The sequence below is a fragment of the Heptranchias perlo genome, unplaced genomic scaffold (assembly GCF_035084215.1).
Source record: "Heptranchias perlo isolate sHepPer1 unplaced genomic scaffold, sHepPer1.hap1 HAP1_SCAFFOLD_44, whole genome shotgun sequence".
NCBI lineage: Eukaryota > Metazoa > Chordata > Chondrichthyes > Hexanchiformes > Hexanchidae > Heptranchias > Heptranchias perlo.
The window spans coordinates 7,251,114-7,271,301 of NW_027139453.1; the positions used below are offsets into that span (position 1 = coordinate 7,251,114).

A 20,188-nucleotide genomic window follows, 5' to 3' on the forward strand; every position below is an offset into this window, starting at 1 on the left:
AATTGGAACTTCAAAAAAACAGATACCCTCGTTGCCCCTGAGCAATCTGTGTCCCTTATGAAAATGTATTCTGTTGATGACGTGGCTTTGTTCCATTGTATGCAAAGCAAGTAATTCATTTGGAAAAAGGCCAAAATATTTCAGTTACTTGGTCAGGCTGGTAACATGGGGAAAATGAAAAGCAGATTTAAAGAAAATTTACAGAAAGAACTAAAGTGGAGGAGAGGAGAATTCTGGGATGAAAAGGAGAGGAGAATGTAAATGACATCTGTAATGTTCCAAAGGTGGGTGGAGCCACGGGGGTGAAGGAGAAGTGAGGAGAGAGGAACAGCATCGTCCAGATGTACAATAAAGCTCTGTCCACACTCACACAGAAATCTTCAGAGTGGGGTCTGTGTCCAGAGTGGGTTTGTGTTCAGAGTGGGGCCTTTGTTCAGATTGGGGTGCATGTTTTCAGGGTGGGTTCGATGTGTTTTCAGAGTGGTGTCTGTGATCAGAGTGCTGTCTTTGTTCAGAGTGTTGTCTTTGTTCAGACGTGTGCCTGTGTTCAGAAAGTGGTGTATGTGTTCATGGTGAGGTGTCGGTGTTCATACTGAGGTCTGTATTCAGAGTGGGGTTTTTGTTCAGAGTGAGGTCTACGTTCAGAGTGGTGTCTATGTTCAGAGTGGTGTTTGCGTTCAGTGTGATGCCTGCTTGTGGAGTGGGGTCTGTGTTCAGAGTGGGGTCTGTGTTCAGAGTTGGGCCTGTGTTCAGAGTGCTGTCTTTGTTCAGAGTGGGGTCTGTGTTCAGAATTGTGTCTGTATTCAGAGTGGAGTCTGTGTTCTGAGAGGAGCCTGTTTTCCGTGTGGGATCTGTCTTCACTATCAGGTTTTGTTTATCAATCAATAACTCAGAATAATTTATGAAGGATTCAATTGCGTGCATAATGTGTGAGAGAGTGCAGCTTAAAGAGATAGATGGAGGCAAAGCTCTCGGAACAAATTGGTTTTAAAGCAGCTTTTGAAGGCACTTTCAGACACCTAACATCCTATTTACCAATTCAGGGTATATGAAGGGCATCTTTACATTAATGGCACTAAATAGTTCAAGGCCTGAACTCCGCACAGTAATTTTATCTCGGGTATTTATTTCCCAGGGTTGAATGTTCATAGTTTTCCCCTTCTGTGACACAGGGCGGTGTCTCACAGTTTGTTCTCGATACAATTTTGTGAGAATTACGCCTTTAACGAAACAGAATTCCTCCCTCCTCCTGAGCAAGCTTTGTCCGGTATGGAAATATATTCTGTCGATCAGGTGGCTTTGTTGCTTGGAATCCAAAGTAAGGAATTAAGTTGAAAACTTACCAAAGTGTTACATTTGCAGAGGAAAACAACTAAAATGGGAAAAAAATAAAAAGCAGGTTCACCACATACTTAGAGAAAGAAGTAAAGTGGAGGACAGGAAGATTCAATGAGGAAGAGGAGGGGGAAATGTAAATGACATAAGTAATGATACAAAGATGGGTCGAGCCAAGGGGGTGGTGCGGGGTGAAGTAGAAGTGGGGAGATGAACAGCACCGTCCAGATGTACAATAAAGTATCCTGTACACGAACAAAGACATCTTCAGAATGGAGTCTGTGTTCAGAGAAGGGCCTCTATTCAGAGCATGGCCCTAATGCAGTGGTGGTTGTTATTCAGTGTCAGAATTTGTTTATGAATAGATACCTCAGATTACTTTACAAAGAATTCGACTGCACGCAGAATGTGGGAGAGATTGCGGGTAAAAGAGAAAATGTAGGAAAAGCGTTTTGAAGAAATTGGTTTTCTTTTGCGTCCACATGATCGGCACCACAGAGCAAAGCTGCCAATTCAGGGACTTATAAAGAATACCGGCCCTCACAGCTAAATTGATTAAACCGCATCCCACCCCGCTTCCTGTGGGCTTTGTGTTCCGAAAGCGGGGATATTTATCAGAGTGGGGACAATGTTTAGTTTCGATCTGTATTCAGTGTCAGGCTTTGTTTGCAAATAGTTATCGGAGATTGCTTTACAAAGAATGCAACAGCGCGCAGAATGTGTGGCAGGGATAGTGCGTGTTAATGAGATAGTTGGAGAAAATAACATTGAAGAAACAGGTTTTAAATAGGTTTTTGACGGCACTTGAATGGAACCTTAGAACAACTTTATCAGTTCAGGGACTATTGAGTATGTCTTTCATCACTGGCACGAGACATGTTCGTGTCTGAGCAAAACATAATAATTCTACCCGAGATCTGTCGGTCTCAGGGGTGAATGTTCTGAATGTTTCCCCTCATGTGACACAAGGTCCTGCCTCACAGTTTCGGACAGAATATTGATTGAATTCGAAATTGAACAAGACAGATAGCTCCGTTCCATCTGAGCAATCTCTGTCCCGCATGAAAATATATTCTGTCCATGACGTGGCTTTGTTCCTTGGGATGCAAAGTAAAGAATTCAGTTCGAAAATGACAAAAATGTTACAGTTACTGAGTCAGGCAGGTAAAATAGGGGAAATAAAAAGCAGATTTAAAGAAGATTGGCCGAAAGAATTAAAGTGAAGGAGAGGAGAATTCGGAATGAAGAGGTCGGGGGAATGTAAATGACATAAGTAATGCTCCAAACATGGGTGGAGCCACGGGGGTTGAAGGAGAAGTGGGGAGAGATGAAAGTATCGTCCAGATGTAAAATAAAGCTCTGTCTACACGAACACAGGAATCTTCAGAGAGGGATCTGTGTTCAGAGTGGGTTTCTGTGTTCAGACTGGGATTTGCGTTCAGTCTGATGACGATGTGTTGATAACTTATCTGTTCAGAGTGGGGCCTGTGCACAGAGTGGGCAGTATGTATTCAGAGTGGGGCCTGTGTTCAGATTGGTGTCTTTGTTCACAGTGGGGTCTGTGCTCCGACTTTGGTCTGAGTAGAGAGTGGTGTCTTTGTTCTGGGAGGAGTCTGTGTTCCGTCTCGGATCTGTGTTCAGTGTCAGGCTTTGTTTATGAATAGATACCTCAGACTAATTTAAAAAGGATTCGACTGCTTGCAGAATTTTAGAAAAAGTGCTGATTCAAGAGATAGATGGAGGCAAAGCTCTTTGAAGAAATGGGTTTTAAAACAGCTTTTGAAGGCACTTGCAGACACCTTAGACCCCCTTTAAGGACATATTAAGGGCATCTTTACATTCCTGGCACTAAATATGTTAAGGCCTGATCTCCGCACTGTAATTTTATCACAGTTATTTAGTTCCCAGGGTTGAATGTTAAGATTGTCCCCCTCCTGTGACATATGCCCGAGTCTCATAATTTGTTGTCAATACAATTTCATGAGAATTAAGCCTTTAACTGAACAGAATTCCTCCTTCCCCCTGAGCAATCTCTGTCCCGTATGAAAATATATTCTGTCCATGAGGTGGCTTTCTTGCTAGGTAATCCGAAGTGTGGAATTAAGATGATAACTGACCAAAGTATTATGTTTACAGAGGAAAGCAACTAAAATGGGGAAAATAAAAGGCAGATTTACAGCATACTTAGAGAAAGAAGTAAAGTGGAGGAGAGGAAGATTCGATAAGGAAGAGGAAGGGGAAATGTAAATGACATAACTGATGTTACAAAGGTGGGTCGAGCCAAGGCGGTGGGGCGGGGTGAAGGAGAAGTGAGGGGAGAGGAACAACATCGTCCAGATGTGCAATAAAGTTTCCTGTACACTAACAAAAAACATCTTCAGACTGGGGCCTGTTTTCAGAATATGGCCCTTATGCAGTTTCGGTCTGTATTTAGTGCCAGGCTTTGTTTGTTAATAGATATCGGAGATTGCTTTACAAAGAATTCAGCAGCGTGCAGAATGTGAGGGAAAAACAGTGCGGGGCATGGAGATAGGTGGAGAAAATAAGTTTGAAGAATCAGGATTTAAATAGGTTTTTGATGGCTCTTGAATGGCACCCGAGAGCAACTTTACCAGTTCAGGGACTATGAGGATGTATTTCATTACTGGCACGAAATATGTTCGGGTCTGAGCAAAACGTAACAATTCGAACTGAGATCTGTAGATCCCAGGGTTGAATGTTAGGAGCGTTTGTCCTCGTGTGACACAAAGTCCTGTCTCACAGTTTGTTTTGGACAGAATATTGGTTGAATTCGAACTTCAAAAAAACAGATACCTCCGTTGCCCCTAAGCAATCTGTGTCCCTGATGAAATCATATTCAGTTGATGAGGTGGCTTTGTTCCATTGTATGCAAAGCAATCAATTCATTTGGAAAATGACCAAATATTTCATTTACTGGGTCAGGCTGGTAACATGTGGAAAATAGAAAGCAGATTTAAAGAAGATTTACAGAAAGAACTAAAGTGGAGGAGAGGAGAATTCGGGGATAAAAAGGAGAGGGGAATGTGAATGAAATATGTAATGTTCCAAAGGTGGGTGGAGCCACTGGGGTGAAGGAGAAGTGAGGAGAGAGGAACAGCATCGTCCAGATGTACAATAAAGCTCTGTCCACACTGACACAGAAATCTTAAGAGTGGGGTCTGTGTCCGGAGTGGGGCCTGTGTTCAGAGTTGTGTCTTTGGTCAGATTGGGGTGCGTGTTTTCAGGGTGGGTGAGATGTGTTTTCAGAGTGGTGTCTGTGATCAGAGTGCTGTCTTTGTTCAGAGTGTTGTCTTTGTTCAGACGGGTGCCTGTGTTCAGAAAGTGGTGTATGTGTTCAGGGTGAGGTGTCGGTGTTCAGATTGAGGTCTGTATTCAGAGTGGGGTTTTTGTTCAGAGTGAGGTCTAAGTTCAGAGTGGTGTCTATGTTCAGAGTGGTGTTTGCGTTCAGTGTGCTGCCTGCATGTGGAGTGGGGTCTGTGTTCATAGTGGGGTCTGTGTTCGGAGTGGGGTCTGCGTTCAGAGTGTGGTCTGTCATCTGAGAGGAGTCTGTGTTCCGTTGGGATCTGTGTTCAGTGTCAGGCTTTGTTTATCAATCGATAACTCAGAATAATTTATAAAGGATTCAACTGCGTGCATAATGTGTGAGAGAGTGCAGCTTGGAGAGATCGATGGAGGCAAAGCTCTCTGAGCAAATTGGTTTTAAAGCAGCTTTTGAAGGCACTTGCAGACACCTTACAGCCTCTTTACAATTCAGGATATAGTAAGGGCATCTTTTCATTACTGGCTCTAAATATTGCAAGGCTGAACGCCGCACGGTAATTTTATCTCGGCTATTTAGTTCCCACAGGTCAATGTTCACAGTGTTACCCCATGTGAAACAGGGCAGTGTATTATAGTTTGTTCTGGATACAATTTTGTGAGAATTAAGCATTTAACTGAACAGAATTTCTCCTTCCCCCTGAGCAATCTCTGTCCCGTATGAAAATATATTCTGTCGATGAGGTGGCTTTGTTGCTTTGTATGCAAAGTAAGCAATTCATTTGGAAAATGACCAACATTTTTCGGTTGCTGAGTCAGGCTGGAAAAATGGGGAAAATAAAAAGCAGATTTAAAGAAGATTTACAGAAAGAACTAAAGTGGAGGAGAGGAGAATTCGGGGATGAAGAGGAAGGGGGAATGTAAATGAGATCTGTAATGTTCCAAAGGTGGGTGGAGCCACGGGGTTGAAGGAGAAGTGAGGAGAGAGGAACAGCGTCGTCCAGATGTGCAATAAAGCTCTTTCGATACGAACACCGAAATCTTCAGAGTGGGGTCTTTGTTCGGAGTGGGTCTGTGTTCAGAATGGGGTCTGTGTTCAGTGTGGGTCTGTGTTCAGAATTCGGTCTGTGTTCAGAGTGGATTCTGTGTTCAAAGTGGGGTCTGTGTTCAGAGTGGGGTCTGTGCTCAGAGTGGGTCTGTGTTCAGAATTCGGTCTGTGTTCAGAATTCGGTCTGTGTTCAGAGTGGATTCTGTGTTCAGAGTGGGGTCTGTGTTCAGAGTGGGGTCTGTGTTCAGAGTGGGATCCGCATTCAGTGGCGGGTCTGTGTTCAGAATGGGTTTGTGTTCAGTGTGTGGACTGCATTCAGAGTGGGTTCAGCTTCCGAGTGGCTCTGTGTTCAGAGTGGGGACTGTGTTCGCCGTGTGTTCTGTGTTCAGGTCGGGGTCCCTGTTCAGAGTGGGTTCTGTGTTGAGAGGGGGGACTGTGTTCACAGTGTGATCTGTGTTCAGAGTGTGCTCCGTGCTCAGAGTGTGGTTGGTGTCCAGAGTGGTGTCCGTGCTCAGAGTGGGGCCCGTGCTCAGAGTGGGGCCCGTGCTCAGAGTGGGGTCCGTGCTCAGAGTGGTGCCCGTGCTCAGAGTGGGGTCCGTGCTCAGATTGAGGTCTGTGTTCTGAGTGGCGACAGTGTTCAGAGTGGGGTTTATGTGTTCAGAGCGGTGTCTGTTTTCAGAGTGGGGACTGTGTTCTGAGTGGGGTTTGTGTTCAGAGTGCTGTCTTTCTTCGGATTGGTTTCTGTGTTCAGGGTGATGTCAGTGTTTACAGTGGTTTCTGAGTTCACAGTGGGGTGTATGTGTTCAGAATGGTATCTGTGTTAACAGTGGGGCCTGTGTTCAGCGTGGTGTCTGTGTTCAGAGTGGTGCCCGTGTTCAAAGTGGGGTCTGTGTTCAAAGTGGGGCCTGTGTTCAGAGTGGGGTCTGTGTTCAGAGTGGGGACTGTGTTCAGAGTGGCGTCTGTGTGCAGAGTGGGGTGATTGTGTACAGAGTGGGGGTTGCGTTCAGAGTGGGGTCTGTGTTCAGTGTGGTGTCTGTGTTCAGATTGGTGCCTGTGTTCAAAGTGGGGTCTGTGTTCAAAGTGGGGCCTGTGTTCAGAGTGGGGTCTGTGTTCAGAGTGGGGTCTGTGTTCAGAGTGGCGTCTGTGTGCAGAGTGGGGTGATTGCGTTCAGAGTGGGGGTTGCGTTCAGAGTGGGGTCTGTGTTCAGTGTGGTGTCTGTGTTCAGAGTGGGGCCTGTGTTCAGAGTGGTGTCTTTGTTCAGATTGGGGTGCATGTTTTTAGAGTGGGGTAGATGTGTTTTCAGAGTGGTGTCTGTGATCAGAGTTCTGTCTTTGTTCAGAGCGAAGTCGATGTTCAGAGTTGTGTTTGCGTTCAGAGTGGTGTTTGCGTTCAGTGTGATGCCTGCATGTGGAGTGGGGTCTGTGTTCAGAGTGGGGTACGTGTTCAGATTTGGGCATGTGTTCAGAGTGCTGTCTTTTTTCAGAGTGATCTCTGTGTTCAGAGTGGGGTGCATGTGTTCAGAGTGAGGTCTTTATTCAGAGGGGAGTCTGTGTTCAGAGTGGTGTCTTTTTTCAGAGTGATCTCTGTGTTCAGAGTGGGGTGTATGTGTTCAGAGTGAGGTCTTTATTCAGAGGGGAGTCTGTGTTCAGAGTGCTGTCTTTTTTCAGAGTGATCTCTGTGTTCAGAGTGGGGTGTATGTGTTCAGAGTGGTGTCTTTTTCCAGAGCGAAGTCGATGTTCAGAGTGGTGTCTGCGTTCAGAGTGTTGTTTGCGTTCAGTGTGATGCCTGCATGTGGAGTGGGGTCTGTGTTCAGAGTTGGGCATGTCTTCAGAGTGCTGTCTTTGTTCAGAGTGGGGTCTGTGTTCAGAGTGGGGTCTGTGTTCAGAGTGGGGTCTGTGTTCAGAGTGGAGTCTGTGTTCTGAGAGGAGTCTGTGTTCTGTGTCGGATCTGTGTTCAGTGTCAGGCTTTCTTTATCAATCGATAACTCAGTATAATTTGTAAAGGATTGAACTGCGTGCATAATGTGTGAGATTGTGCAGATTAAAGAGAGAGATGGACTCAAAGCTCTCCGATCAAATTGGTTTTAAAGCACCTTATGAAGGCACTTGCAGACACCTTACCGCCTCTTTACAATTCAGGATATATTAAGGGCATCTTTACATTACTGGCACTAAATATTCCAAGTCCTAAACTCAGCACAGTAGTTTTATCTCCAGTATTTAGTTCCCAGGGGTGAATGTTCACAGTGTTCCCCCCGTGTGAAACAGGGCGGTGTATTATAGTTTGTTCTGGATACAATTTTGTGAGAACTAAACCTTTAACTGAACAGAATTCCTCAATCCCCTGAGCAATCTCTGTCCCTTATGAAAATAGATTCTGTCCATGAGGTGGCTTTGTTGCTTTGTATGCAAAGTAAGCAATTCATTTGCAAAATGACCAAATTTTTTTGGTTGCTGAGTCAGGCTGGTAAAATGGGGAAAATAAAAAGCAGATTTAAAGAAGATTTACTGAAAGAACTAAAGTGGAGGAGAGGACAATTCGGGGATGAAGAGGAAGGGGGAATTTAACTGACATATGTAACGTTCCAAAGGTGGGTGGAGCCAAGGGGATGAAGGAGAAATGAGGAGGGAGGAACAGCGTCGTCCAGATGTAAAATAAAGCTCTTTCGATACGAACACAGAAATCTTCAGAGTCGGGTATGTGTTCAGAGTGGATCTGAGGTCAGAATTGGGTCTGTGTTCAGTGTGGATTCTGTGTTCAGTGTTGATTCTGTGTTCAGAGTGGAGTCTCTGTCCTGAATGTGGTCTGTGTTCAGAGTGGGATCTGTGTTCTGTGTGGGATCTGTGTTCAGAATGGGTTTGTGTTCAGTGTGGGGACTGCATTCAGAGAGGGTTCTGCTTCAGAGTGGCTCTGTGTTCGGAGTGGGGACTGTGTTCGCCGTGGGTTCTGTGTTTAGATTGGGGTCCATGCTCAGAGTGGGTTCTGTGTTGAGAGCGGGGACTGTGTTCACATGTTGGATCTGTCTTCAGAGTTCGCTCCGTGATCAGAGTGGGCCCCGTGCTCAGAGTGGGCCCCGTGCTCAGAGTGGGCCCCGTGCTCAGAGTGGAGTTTGTGCTCAGAGTGGGGCCCGTGCTCAGAGTGGGGTTCGTGCTCAGAGTGGTGTTCGTGTCCAGAGTGGGGTCCATGCTCATTCTGGGGAATGTGTTCTGAGTGGCGACAGTGTTCAGAGTGGGGTTTATGGGTTCTGAGTGGTGTCTGCGTTCAGATGGGGGACTGTGTTCAGAGTTGGGCCTGTGTTCAGAGTTGGGCCTGTGTTCAGAGTTCTGTCTTTCTTCAGAGTTGTGTCTGTGTTCAGAGTGGAGTCTGTGTTCACAGTGGGATCTGTGTTCACAGTGTGGTCTGTGATCACAGTGTGGTCTGTGTTCACAGTGGGGTGCATGTGTTCAGAGTGTGGTCTGTGTTCAAAGTGGGGCCTGTGTTCTGAGTGGCTCCTGTGTTCAGAGTGGGGTCTATTTTTCAGAGTGATCTCTGTGTTCAGAGTGGGTTGTCTGTGTTCAGTGTGAGGTCTGTGTTCAGAGTGGGGTTTTTGTTCAGAGTGAGATCTGTGTTCAGAGTGGTGTCTGTGTTCAAAGTGGTGCCTGTGTTCAGAGTGGGGTCTGTGTTCAAAATGGGGTCTGTGTTCAAAGTGGGGCCTGTGTTCAGAGTGGGGTCTGTGTTCACAGTGTGGTCAGTGTCCACAGTGAGGTGTATGTGTTCAGAGTGGGGTCCATGTGAACAGTGGGTCCTGTGTTCAGAGTGAGATCTGTGTTCAGAGTGGGGTCTGTGTTCAGAGTGAGGTCTGTGCTCAGAGTGGGGTCTGTGTTTGGAGTGGGGTCGGTGTTCAGAGTTGGGCTGTGTTCCGACTTTGGTCTGTGTTCAGAGTGGAGTCTGTGTTCTGAGAGGAGTCTCTGTTCCGTGTGGGATCTGTGTTCACTGTCAGGTTTTGTTTATCAATCAATAACTCAGAATAATTTATGTAGGATTCAACTGCGTGCATACTGTGTGAGAGAGTGCAGTTTAAAGAGATAGATGGAGGCCAAGCTCGCTGAACAAATTGGTATTAACGCCGCTTTTGAAGGCACTTGCAGACACCTTACAGCCTCTTTACAAATTCAGGATGTATTAAATACATCTTTACATTAATGGCACGAAATAGTTCAAGGTCCGAAATCTGCACAGTAATTTTATCTCGGGTATTTAGTTCCCAGGGGTGAATGTTCATGGTGTTCCCCTCCTCTGACACAGGGCGGTGTCTCACAGTTTGTTCTCGATTAAATTTTGTGAGAATTACGCCTTCAACTGAACAGAATTCCTCCCTCCCCCTCAGTCGATGAGGTGGCTTTGTTGCTCGTAATTCAATGTCAAGAATTATGTTGAAAACTGACCAAAGTGTTATATTTACAGAGAAAAGCAACTAAAATGGAAAAAAAAATAAAAAGCAGGTTTACCGCATACTTGGAGAAAGAAGTAAATTGGAGGAGAGGATGATTCATTGACAAAGAGGAGGGGGAAATGTAAATGACATAAGTAATGATAGAAAGATGGGTCGAGCCAAGGGGGTGGTGCGGGGTGAAGCAGAAGTGAGGGGAGAGGAACAGCACCGTCCAGATTTACAATTAAGTATCCTGTACACTATCAAAGACATCTTCAGAATGGAGTCTGTGTTCAGAGAAGGGCCTCTGTTCAGAGCATGGCCCTTATGCAGTGGTGGTCGGTATACAGTGTCAGAATTTGTTCAGGAATAGATACCTCAGGTTACTTTACAAATAATTCGACTGCGCGCAGAATGTGGTAGAGATTGCGGGTTAAAGAGAAAATGGAGGAAAAGCCTTTTGAAGAAATAGTTTTTCTATTGCGTGCACGTGATCAGCACCACAGAGCAAAGCTGCCAATTCAGGGACTGAAAAAGAACACCGGCTCTCACAGCTACATTGATTACACCGCCTCCCACCCCGCTTCCTGTGGGCTTTGTGTTCGTATAGCGGGGACAGTTATCAGAGTGGGGACAATGTATAGTTTTGATCTGTATTCAGTGTCAGAATTTGTTTTTAAATAGATATCGGAGATTGCTTTAAAATAATTCAACAGCGCGCAGAGTGTGTGGCAGGGATAGTGCGTGTTAAGGAGATAGGTAGAGAAAATAACATTGAAGAAACAGGTTTTCAATAGGTTTTTGACGGCACTTGAATGGCACCTTCGAACAACTTTATCAGTTCAGGGACTATTGAGGATTTCTTTCATTACTGGCACGAGACATGTTCGTGTCTGAGCAAAACATAACAATTCAACCTGAGATCTGTAGGTCTCAGGGGTGAATGTTCAGAGTGTTTCCCCTCATGTGACACAAGGTCCTGCCTCACAGTTTCGGACAGAATATTGATTGAATTCGAAATTCAACAAGACAGATAGCTCCGTTCCCCCTGAGCAATCCCTGTCACGCATGAAAATATCTTCTGTCGATGACGTGGCTTTGTTCCTTGGTATGCAAAGTAATTAATTCAGTTCCAAAATGACCAAAATGTTAGTTGCTGAGTCAGGCAGGTAAAATGGGGAAAATAAAAAGCAGATTTAATGAAGTTTTGCAGAAAGAATTAAAGTGCAGGAGAGGAGAATTCGGGGATGAAGAGGTCTGGGGAATGTTAATGACATAAGTAATGTTCCAAACGTGGGTGGAACCACGGGTTTGAAGGAGAAGTTGGGAGAGATGAAAGTATCGTCCAGATGTAAAATAAATCTCTGTCTACACGAACACAGGAATCTTCAGAGTGGGCTCTGTGTTCAGAGTGGGTTTCTGTGTTCAGACTGGGATTTGCGTTCTGTCTGATGACGATGTGTTGATTAGACTCTCTGTTCAGAGTGGGGTCTAAGTTCAGAGTGGGGTCTGTGTTCAGAGTGGGGAGTGTGTATTCAGAGTGGGGCCTGTGTTCAGATTGGTGTCTTTGCTCAGAGTGGGGTCTGTGTTCCGACTTCTGTCTGTGTTGAGAGTGGTGCCTTTGTTCTGAGAGGAGTCTGTGTTCCGTGTCGGATCTGTGTTCAGTGTCAGGCTTTGTTTATAAATAGATACCTCAGACTAATTTATAAACGATTCAACTGATAGCAGAATGTGAGAAAAAGAGCGGCTTAAAGAGATGGATGGAGGCAAAACTCTTTGAAGAAATTGGTTTTAAAACAGCTTTTGAAGGCACTTGCAGACACCTTAGACCCTCTTTACAATTAACGACATATTAAGGGCATCTTTACATTCCTGGCACTGAATATTTTAAGTCCTGAATTCCGCACTGTAATTTGATCTCAGGTATTTAGTTCCCAGGGGTGAATGTTAATTGTGTTCCCCTCCTGTGACACAGGCCCGAGTCTCATAATTTGTCGTCGATACAATGTTTTGAGAATTACGCCTGAAACTTAGCAGAATTCCTCCTTCCCCCTGAGCAATCTCTGTCCCTGATGAAAATATATTCTGTCCATGAGTTGGCTTTGTTGCTACGAATCCAAACTATGGAATCAAGTTGAAAACTAACCAAAGTGTTATGTTTACAGAGGAAAGCAACTAAATGGGGAAAATAAAAGCAGATTTACAGCATACTTCGAGAAAGAAGTAAAGTGGAGGAGAGGAAGATTCGCTGACGAAGAGGAAGGGGAAATGTAAATGACACAACTAATGTTACAAAGATGGGTCGAGCCAAGGGGGTTGGGCGGGGTGAAGGAAAAGTGAGGGGAGAGGAACAGCATCGTCCAGATGTGCAATAAAGTTTCCTGTACACTAACAAAAAACATCTTCAGACTGGGGCCTGTTTTCAGAATATGGCCCTTATGCAGTTTCGGTCTGTATTCAGTGCCAGGCTTTGTTTGTAAATAGATATCGGAGATTGCTTTACAAAGAATTCAGCAGCTTGCAGAATGTGAGGGTCAAACAGTGCGGGGTAAGGAGATAGGTGGAGAAAATAAGTTTGAAGAAACAGGATTTAAATAGTTTTTGATGGCACTTGAATGGCACCTTGGAACAACTTTATCAGTTCAGGGACTATTGAGGATTTATTTTGTTATTGGCGCAAAATATGTTCGGGTCTGTGCATAACATAACAATGATCGGAGCGTTTCTCCTCATGTGACACAAAGTCCTGTCTCACAGTTTGTTTTGGATAGAATATTGTTTGAATTCGAACTTCAACAAAACAGATACCTCCTTTGCCCCTGAGCAATCTCTGTCTCCCATGAAAACGTATTCTGTTGATGACGTGGCTTTGTTACTTTGAATGCAAAGTAAGCAATTCATTTGGAAAATGACCAAAATATTTCAGTTGCTGTGTCAGGCTGGTGAAACGGGGAAAATGAAAAGCAGATTTAATGAAGATTTACAGAAAGAACTAAAGTGGAGGAGAGGAGAATTCGGGGATGAAAAGGAGAGGAGAATGTAAATGAGATCTGTAATGTTCCAAAGGTGGGGGGAGCCACGGGGGTAATGGAGAAATGAGCAGAGAGGAACAGCATCGTCCAGATGTACAATAAAGCTCTGTCTACACTGACACACAAATCTTCAGAGTGGGGTCTGTGTCCAGAGTGGGGTCTGTGTTCAGAGTGGGGCCTGTGTTCAGAGAGGGCCTGTGTTCAGAGTGGGACCTGTTTTCAGAGTGGTGTCTTTGTTCAAATTGGGGTGCATGTGTTCAGAGTGGGGTCCATGTGTTCAGAGTGGGGTATATGTGTTCAGAGTGGTGTCGGGTTCAGTGTGCTGTCTTTTTCAGAGTGAAGTCTTTGTTCAGATTGTCTTTGTTCAGATTTTGGTGCCTGTGTTCAGAATGGGGTGTATGTGTTCAGAGTCGGGTGTATGTGTTCAGAGTGAGGTCTGTAATCAAAGTGAGGCCTCTGCTCCGAGTGAGCACTGTGTTCAGAGTGGGGTGAATGGGTTCAGAGTGAGGTATGTGTTCAGAGTGGGGTTTTTGTTCACAGTGGGGTTTTTGTTCAGAGTATTGTCTGTGTTCAGAGTGGGGTTTTTGTTCAGAGTATTGTCTGTGTTCAGAGTGGGGTCTGTGTTTAGAGTGGTATCTTTTTTCAGAGTGAGGTCTGTGTTCAGAGTAGCGTTTGCGTTCAGTGTGATGCCTGCATGTGGAGTGTGGTCTGTGTTCAGAGTGGGGTTTTAGTTCAGAGTTGGGCCTGTGTTCAGAGTGGTGTCTTTTTTCAGAGTGGGGTCTGTTTTCAGAGTGGGGTCTGTGTTCGGAGTGTTGTCTGTATTCTGAGAGGAGTCTGTGTTCCGTGTGGGATCTGTGTTCAGTGTCAGGCTTTGTTTATCAATCGATAACTCAGAATTATTTACAAACGATTCAACTGCGTGCATACTGTGTGAGAGAGTGCAGCTTAAACAGACAGATGCAGGCAAAGCTCTCGGAACAAATTGGTTTTAAAGCAGCTTTTGAAGGCACTTGCAGACACCTTACAGCCTCTTTACAATTCAGGATATATTAAGGGGCATCTTTTTATTACTGCCACGAAATATTTCAAGGCCTGAACTCCGCACAGTAATTTTACCTCGGCTATTTAGTTCCGAAGTGGTGAATGTTCATGGTGTTCCCCTCATTTGACACAGGGCGGTTTGTTATAGTTTGTTCTGGATACAAATTTGAAGAATTAAGCCTTTAACTAAACAGAATTCCTCCTTCCCCCTGATCAATCTCTGTCCCCATATGAAAATATCCTCTGTCGATGAGGTGGCTTTGTTGCTTTGTATGCAAAGTAAGCAATTCATTTGGAAAATGACCAACATATTTCGGTTACTGAGTCGGGCAGGTAAAATGGGAAAATAAAAAAACAGATTTATAGAAGTTTTACAGAAACAATTAAAGTGGAGGAGAGGATGACTCGGGCATGAAGAGGAAGGAGGAATGTAAATGACATCAGTAATGTTCCAAAGGTGGGTGGAGCCACGGGGTTTGAAGGAGAAGTGGGGAGAGATGAAAGTATCGTCCAGATGTAAAATAAAGCTCTGTCTACACGAACACAGGAATCTTCAGAGTGGGGTTTGTGTTCAGAGTGGATTTCTGTGTTCAGACTGGGATTTGCGTTCAGTGTGATGACTATGTGTGGAGTTGAGTCTCTGTTCAGAGTGGGGTCTAAGTTCAGAGTGGGGCCTGTGTTCAGAGTGGGGAGTATGTATTCAGAGTGGGGCCTGTGTTCAGAGTGGCAGTATGTATTCAGAGTGGGGCCTGTGTTCAGATTGTTGTCTTTGTTCAGAGTGGGGTCTGTGTTCCGAATTTATTCTGTGTGGAGAGTGGTGTCTTTGTTCTGAGAGGAGTCTGTTTTGCGTGTCGGATCTGTGTTCAGTGTCAGGCTTTGTTTATAAATACCGGGTACGGTAGCATAGTGGTTATGTTACTGTGCTTGTAATCCAGAGGCCTGGACTAAAATCCAGAGTCATGAGTTCAAATCTCGTCACAGCAGCTGGCGAATTTAAATTCAATTAATTAAATTTAAAAAAAAAATTAAAAAAAAATCTGGAATTAAAATACCAGTATCAGTAATGATGGCCATGAAACTACCGGATTGTCGTTAAAACGCATCTGGTTCACTGATGTCCTTTCAGGAAGGAAGCCTGCCGCCCTTACCCGGTCTGGCCAATTTGTGACTCCAGACCCACAGCAATGTGGTTGATTCTTAATTGCCCTCTGAAATGGCCGAGCAAGCCACTCAGTTGTAAAATATCGCTACGAAAAGTAGATCCGTCACCACACGGACTGCAGCGGTTCAAGAAGGCGGTTCACCACCACCTTCTCAAGGGCAATTCGGGATGGGCAATAAATGCCGGCCTTGCCAGCGACGCACACATCCCGTGAACGAATAAAAAAAAAGATACCTCAGACTAATTTATAAAGGATTCAACTGCGAGCAGAATGTGAGAAAAAGAGCGGCTCAAAGAGATAGATGGAGGCAAAGCTCTTTGAAGAAATTGGTTTCAAAACAGCTTTTGAAGGCACTTTAGACCCTCTTTACAATTACTGACATATTTTGGGCATTTTTACATTACTGGCACGAAATATTTTAAGGCCTGAACTCCGCACTGTAATTTTAGGGGTGAATGTTAAGAGTGTTCCCCTCCTGTGACACAGGGCGGTGTCTCATAATTTGTTCTCGATACAATTTTATGAGAATTACGCCTTAAACTAAACAGAATTCCTCCTTCTCCATCTTCAATCTCTGTCCCGTATGAAAATATATATGAGGGACAAACACTGCGGGGTAAGGAGATAGGCCGAGAAAATAAGTTTGAAGAAACAGGATTCAAATAGGATTCTGTTGGCACTTGAATGGCACCTTAGAACAACGTTATCAGTTCAGGGACTATTGAGGATGCCTTTCATTACTGGCACGAAATATGTTCGGGTCTGAGCAAAACATAACAATTCTACCTGAGACCCGTATGAATTTTTTTTCTGTTGATGAGGTGGCTTTGTTGCTTTGTATGCAAAGTAAGCAATTCATTTGGAAAATGACCAACATTTTTCGGTTCCTGAGTCAGGCTGGTAAAATGGGCAAAATAAAAAGCAGATTTAAAGAAGATTTACAGAAAGAACAAAAGTGGAGGAGAGGAGAATTCGGGGATGAAGAGGAAGGGGGAATGTAAATGAAATATGTAATGTTCCAAAGGTGGGTGGAGCCACGGGGGTGAAGGAGAAATGAGGAGAGAGGAACAGCATCGTCCAGATGTACAAAAAAAACTCTTTCTATACGAACATAGAAATCTTCAGAGTGGGGTCTTTGTTCAGAGTGGGTCTGTGTTCAGAATTGCGTCTGTGTTCAGTGTGGGTCTGTGTTCAGAATTGGGTCTGTGTTCAGAGTGGGTCTGTCTTCAGAGTGTGATCTATTGCAGTGTGGGGTCTGTGTTCAGAATGGGGTTTGTGTTCAGTGTGGGGACTGTATTCAGAGTTGGTTCTGCGTCAGAGTGGCTCTGTGTTCAGAGAGGGGACTGCGGTCGCCGTCGGGTCTGTGTTCAGATTGGGGTCCGTGCTCAGAGTGGGTTCTGTGTTGAGAGGAGCGGTTGTGTTCACAGTGGGATCTGTGTTCAGAGTGCGCTCCGTGCTCCGATTGGGGTCTGCGCTCATTGTGGGGTCTGTGTTTACAGTGGGTTCTGTGTTCACAGTGGGGTGTATGTGTTCAGTGTGGGGTCCATGTTAACAGTGGGGCCTGTGTTCAGCGTGGTGTCTGTGTTCAGAGTGGTGCCTGTGTTCAAAGTGGGTTCTGTGTTCAAATTGGGGCCTGTGTTCAGAGTGGGGTCTGTGTTCAGATTGGCGTCTGTGTGCAGAGTGGAGTCTGTGTGCAGAGTGGGGTGAATGTGTTCAGAATGGGGTAGTGTTCAGAGTGGAGGTTGCGTTCAGAGTGGGGTCTGTGTTCAGAGTGATGTCTGTGTTCAGATTTGGGCCTGTGTACCGACTTTGGTCTGTGTTCAGAGTGGAGTCTGTGTTCTGAGAGGACCCTGTTTTCCGAGTGGGATCTGTCTTCACTCTCAGGTTTTGTTTATCAGTCAATAACTCAGAATAATTTATAAAGGATTCAACTGCGTGCATACTGTGTGAGAGAGTGCAGCTTAAAGAGATAGATGGAGGCAAAGCTCTCGGAACAAATTGGTTTCAAAGCACCTTTTGAAGGCACTTGCAGACACCTTAAAGCCTCTTTACAATTCAGGATACATTGAGGGCATCTTTTCATTACTGCCACTAAATATTTCAAGGCCTGAACTCCGCACAGTAATTTTATCTCGGTTATTTAGTTCCCAGGGTTGAATGTTCACAGTGTTCCCCTCATTTGACACAGGGCGGTTTATTATAGTTTGTTCTGGATACAATTTTGTAAGAATTAAGATTTTAACTAAACAGAATTCCTCCTTCCCCCTGAGCAATCTCTGTCCCGTATGAAAATATATTCTGTCGATGAGGTGGCTTTGTTGCTTTGTATGCAAAGTAAGCAATTCAATTGGAAAATGACCAAAATTTTTCGTTTCCTGAGTCAGGCTGGTAAAATGGGCAAAATAAAAAGCAGATTTAAAGAAGATTTACAGAAAGAACAAAAGTGGAGGAGAGGAGAATTCGGGGATGAAGAGGAAGGGGGAATGTAAATGAAATATGTAATGTTCCAAAGATGGGTGGAGTCACGAGGGTGAAGGAGAAATGAGGAGAGAGGAACAGCGTCGTCCAGATGTACAATAAAGCTCTTTCTATACGAACACAGAAATCTTCATGATGTGGAGATGTCGGTGATGGACTGGGGTGGACAAACGTAAGGAATCTTACAACACCAGGTTATAGTCCAACAAATTTATTTTAAAAATCACAAGCTTTCGGAGATTATTCCCTTCGTCAGGTGAATGAGTGAAAGGTTCTCAAATCGCATATCTTATTTTAGGCTGGGACACCATCACACCAATCAAAAGGTGTCGTTGGTGCTCAGGCAGATTTGCCACGGAGAACAATTCATCCCAGTACACTGAATATACATTGTTCAAAGTGTGGCCTGTGTTCAGAGTGTTGTCTGTGTAGAGAGTGATTTCTTTCTTCTGAGAGGAGTTTGTGTTCCGTGTTGGATCTGTGTTCGTTGTCAGGCTTTGTTTATAAATAGATACCTCAGACTAATTTATAAAGTATTCATCAGCTTGCAGAATGTGTGTGAAAGTGCGTCTTAAAGAGATAGATGGAGGCAAAGCTCTTTTGAAGAAATTGGTTTTGAAACAGATTTTGAAGGCACTTGTTGACACCTTCGAGCCACTTTACAATTCAGGACATTTTAAGGACATCTTTACATTACTGGCACTAAATATTTTTAGGCCTGAACTCCGCTCAATACTTTTATCTCAGGTATTTAGGCCCCAGGATTGAATGTCCATGCAACACAGGGCGGTGTCTCATAGATGGTTCTGGATGCAATTTTGTGAGAATTGCACCTTCAACTAAACAGAATTCCTCCTTCCCCCTGAGCAATCTCGATATATTCTGTCGATGAGTTGGCTTTGTTGCTCGGAATCCAGATTAAGGAATTAAGTTTAAAACTGACCAAAGTGTCATATTTACAAGAAAAGCAAATAAAATGGTGGAAATAACAAGCAGATTTACAGCATACTTAGAGAAAGAAATAAAATGGAGGAGAGGAAGGTTCGATGAAGAAGAGGAGGGGGAAATCTAAATGACACAAGTAATGATACAAAGCGGGGTGAAGCCACGGGGGATGAAGGAGAAATGGGGGGAGAGGAACAGCATCGTCCAGATGTACAATAAAATTTCCTGCACACTAACAAAAACATCTTCAGAATGGAGTCTGTGTTCAGAGAGGGGTCTGTGTTCAGATTATTGCCCTAATGCAGTGGTGGTCGGTCTTCAGTGTCAGGCTTTGTTTATAAATAGATACATCAGATTACTTTACAAAGAATTCGATTGCACGCAGAATGTGGCAGAGAGAGAGAGAGAGAGAGAGAGCGGGTTTAACAGAAAATGGAGGAAAAGCCTTTTGAAGAAATAGGCTTCTTTTTGCGTGCACATGATCGGCACCTCAGAGCAACGCTGCCAATTCAGGGACTTATTAAGAACACCGGCTCTCACAGCTACATTGATACCACCGCCTCCCACCCCGCTTCCTGTGGGCTCTGTGTTCCCAGCGTGGGGAGAGTTTTCAGAGTGGGGACAATGTTCAGTTTCGGTCTGTGTTCAGTGTCAGGCTTTGTTTGTAAATAGATATCGGAGATTACTTTACAAAGAATTCAACATCTCGCAAAATGTGATGCAGAGGCAGTGCGTGGTAAGGAGATAGGCGGAGAAAATAAATTTGAAGAAACAGGTTTTGAACAGGTTTTAAGCAGGTTTTTGAAGGCACTCGAAAGGCACCTTAGAGCAACTTTATCAGTTCAGGGACGATTAAGGATATCTCTCATTACTGGAACGAAATATATACGGGTCTGAGCTCCACATATCAATTATTTCTGAAAACTTTAGTCTCAGGATGAATGTTCCGTCGATGTGGTGGCTTTGTTGCTTGGTATGCAAAGTAAGGAATTCAGTTGGAAAATGACCAAAATGTTTCAGTTACTGGGACAGGCAGGTGAAATGGGGAAATTAAAAGCAGATTTAAAGAAGATTTATAGAAAGACGTAAAGAGGAGGAGAGAAGAATTCGGGAATGAAGAGGAGGGGGGAATGTAAATGACATTCGTAATGTTCCAAAGGTGGGAGGAACCAGGGGGGTGAAGGAGAAGTGAGGAGAGAGGAACAACATCGTCCAGATGTACAATAAAGCTCCATCAAGGCTAACACAGAAATCTTCAGATTGGGGTCTAAGTTCGGAGAGGGGTCAGTGTTCAGAGTGGGTCTGTGTTCGGAGTGGGGACTATGTTTACCGTGGGGTCATTCTTCAGAGTGAAGTCCGTGCTCAGAGTGGCTTTGTGCTGGGGGAGGGGGGTCCGTTTTGAGAGTGGGGGCCGTGCTCAGAGTGGGTTCTGTGTAGAGAGTGGGGTCCGTGCTCA

At 44.5% G+C, this 20,188-nt stretch overlaps 1 long non-coding RNA gene across 1 annotated transcript in view; it reads right to left on the reverse strand.

The window, feature by feature from the left end:
- The window catches only part of LOC137312874 (uncharacterized), a 65,757-nt gene that overhangs the window by 23,571 nt on the left and 21,998 nt on the right, over nt 1–20,188 (reverse strand). The gene's annotated exons all lie outside the window — the stretch shown is intronic.